This window comes from Pteropus vampyrus, unplaced genomic scaffold (genome assembly GCF_000151845.1).
Source record: "Pteropus vampyrus isolate Shadow unplaced genomic scaffold, Pvam_2.0 Scaffold156, whole genome shotgun sequence".
NCBI lineage: Eukaryota > Metazoa > Chordata > Mammalia > Chiroptera > Pteropodidae > Pteropus > Pteropus vampyrus.
This window is the reverse complement of record NW_011888937.1, coordinates 1,110,180-1,113,778: the sequence shown is the minus strand read 5'-3', so window position 1 is coordinate 1,113,778 and position 3,599 is coordinate 1,110,180. Positions and strand designations below refer to the sequence as shown.

Here is a 3,599-nt window from a genome sequence, read left to right as displayed (position 1 = left end):
CACCTAAAACTAATATAATATTAAATTGAGAAATAAATAAAAAATAAAATGCACATGGATTTTTATTGAATACCCCAAAAGCTAACTGGATTTTCCTGTGATAAACATAAACACATTAGGTGGGCATTAATATTTTAATCCTAAAATCTATCTCCAAATCAGGAAGATAGATAACACAAAAACATTTTCAGTGTTTTGTACCCATCAGGGTAGTAATGATTATCTTTTTACTAGAATAAATCTAAACATAAATATGAAAATACTTTTTCATTATTGATAAATAAAAATAGCTTTGTTATCACCATTGGATACCAAGAAGCAACCTGTGCAGAAAAAAGGAAGGATATTGTTGGACTTAAAAGATTGGTCCTGACATTAAGTGCCAGTCCTGACACAGCCTACATGTGTGATCTTAAACAAAGCACTCATTCCCTGTAGTGTTTTTATCAGATCTGTAGAATGTGGGTGATATTTGCCTCCCTTACTTACATATGAGATTAACAGTGTAAGTCCCTTATAATGAAATCAGGATATAGCTCCCCAAAGGCTTCTTTAAATCTGTCAATTCTGATTATTCTTACCTAATTAAGATACGTGATGGCACAAGGGCTGCCCTGATTTGAGAAGGGGATAGCTTAGGTCTTGGAGGAAGACAGTGAGGGGACAAGGCAGAAGGAAAGCCAAGTGTCCTGATTACCTTAGCATTGAAGAGGTTTTTGCAACTCTAGGCTGGCTGCAGTCCAAACATAGAAATGCTTTCAGCGGTGAATAAAACCAGTCCTTGCTCTGAAGGACTTTACTCTTTAGCTAGGAAGCTAAATGTAACCCACAGAAAATCTTTCAAGAGATTAGAATTGCCAAATTGTGTGGTTTCAATGAAGCTTCAAGCTGGCTGTGTATTGTCATATCTGCCGCAGGCTGCAAGAAAGAGCTGAGCCTCCATGGGAGTCTGAGGGCAAGTGACGGGCATGGGTACCTGTGCACTCAAGGCTGGGGGGTGGGGTGGAGGCTGACTGTGGTCAGGTCATGACTTCGGGAAGGTAGGAAGAGGCCAGACTGCTGAGGCCTCAGAGCCAGGCTTGATAACATTTATGTTTCATGCATTAGGAAACAGAAAATCACTACAGTGTTAAGCAAAAGAGTCCTAAAGGTGAAAAGCAGATTTTTAGGAAGATGGGTTTTGCAAAGATGGGCAGGATGAAGCCATGAAGAGACTACATAAAAAAGACATTATATTTTCGCTCTTTTAAAAAAACCTAAATATTTGCAATATAACTTATGGATTAGGACAGATGGTTCTACTTCCTATCAAAGAAAAGTCCTTCTTAGAATATTTGTTTTCCCTTTAAATGAAGTTTATCTACCCTTCAAAACAAGAAGATTACTGTGAGGTGACTGCCATGGCCTGGCAGGTCTCAAATCAGATGAGGTCTCTGCTCAAGAGACTGTTTGTCATACACTAGTTACCAAATGTGTGTCTGTGTTTGCTCACATGCATGCGTTTTTAAAAAATATTTGAGCATATACAATATTAACCCACTGGTTTTGTCAAAGATGACCACTGAGGTTTAATTTGACACTTTTTTCTTTTGCAATCAGCTTTCCTTTATTATCAACTCATCCTGCCAACTTGGTTCAGTAGCCGAAGCCTTTCTGGCTGTCCAGCTCAGGGTTTGGCTTGATTCAGACTCAGAAGCACCTGGATTGCCTCCCTTTTGTCTCAGGTCTAAATTGTTTATTTATCTTTCCTAGGCTACTTGAGTCATTAAAGACATATGTTAGTTTGCTTTTTCAACTTCTCTATTCTCTAGAATTTAGCTTCCTTATTTTATACAGGATAAGATAGAGTTATGCTGAGTATTTTATAACAGAATTTTGGGGGGTTGGTGGGGGAGGAGGGCCAAATCTGAATAGAGAAAGAGGGACATTCTTTTATTTGTTTGTTTTTTTTAATCCCCTGCAATGTCATATTCACTATGATGTCATGAAATGCAACATCTGTTGGCACGGAATAATACGAAAAGTACTGACCTACATAAATGCAATGATTTTGCCCTCTAGGGTCTTAAAATCCAGCTGGATTGTCTATACAGAACAAACTATATATTGTGGATCAGGACAAAAGTCTAGAGGAGGGGATGATGGTCGAAGGCTTAGGGAGTCAGGGGTAGGTTTGGAGGAGGTGGGGACCTGAAGGATGGGTGGGACCTGACAGACAGGAGCAGAGTGGTGGTTTCTGGGCTGGTAGAAGCCCCAAGCAAAGCTGTAGAGGCCAACACAGCCTGGCTGCATCTGAAGAACTTGGCGTGTGGACCACGCCGGAAAAGAGGTGTGTTTAGGGGTAGAGTAGATGATAATGCTGAGAAGGCAGGGCGGGGGCTCTAAAACTGTGCTGAAAATAGGGTGTGTTTGTGCAGGCTTCTGCAGAGATGGCCATAGAGGTCATAAGAGTTTGGGGAGAGCTTTGCATACTTTGGCACTGAATGCTCTGGATTTTATTCTGTGGAAGCCAATGGGTTTGGGGGCCAGAAGAGGGGCATCACAGGGAAAATAGTTATTATGTATGGGTTTTCATTCTTGTTGCTGTTCAATTTTTATTTTTTAAAGATTCGTCCAGCAATGGTTAGAATGAGGAGAAACTCAAGCAGGAAGATGATTTCAGTCCCTTGTGGTTCAGGCTGAGGTGAAAAAGGCCCAAACACATTGATGGAATAGGCAGGAGAAACATTATAAATGACAAATTGGCAAGAGTTTGTGGCTGCCATGTGATGAGAGAAAAAGAGTGTATTCACTCTGGAGTGAATTGCAGTGACTGAGACCTCACCCAGGCTAGTTGTGACTGGATTTATACACAATACTGGCTGATTTCTATAACTTACTGCTTTTAACAACAGATTTAGCTTACAATCTGCCCCAATTTTAGTTTCCAGAGGATCATTTTCTTGAAGGATTGATGTGCCTCCTCAAAAGGTTATGAGTGACCAATGAACTTTGAGCTTCTTACTAGACGGAGAAGCTGGGCCAAGACACTCTATTGAGCTGACAGTGACCAAACATGTAAAAGAGTTTGTGGCATCTATGTCCATGACACCCTGAATGTGCCTGATCTCATCTGATCTCGGAAGCTAAGCAGGGTCGAGCCTGGTTAGTACTTAGATGGGAGACCACCTTAGGAATACCAGGTGCCATAGGCATTAAAAAAAAAAAAAAGTTTCGTGGAGAAAGTCATAACAGGTCTTAGGGATTCATCAGGTTACATCTTTCTTCTAAATTATTATTATAAGGGCAGCATAAAACCATTGAAGAGAGAAAACAGGAGGAAGGATTTACATTTTTGGCTTTGGCAGACAGTTCCCTAATAATCCTACTGACTGAAGTGACAAATGCCCAAAAATAAAGTCGATATTTGTCGACAGCCTACCACAATCCAGACATGCTGGAATTTTAACGGTGAGTTCAAAGGCAAGCTACAACAAGGAAACTGACATTTTTAATACCCTTCACTTAATTGAAGAAATATTTAAATTTTTATTATCCTGAAAAGAAATGAGATAGTCAGAATGCCGTTTCCAGATCTCTGTTTTTTATTGGGATTTGGG

General features: G+C 40.1%; 1 pseudogene; it reads left to right on the top strand.

Moving 5' to 3' along the window:
- Positions 1-3,074: 3,074 nt before the first annotated feature.
- Positions 3,075-3,194, top strand: LOC111745503 (annotated as a pseudogene).
- Positions 3,195-3,599: the final 405 nt, after the last annotated feature.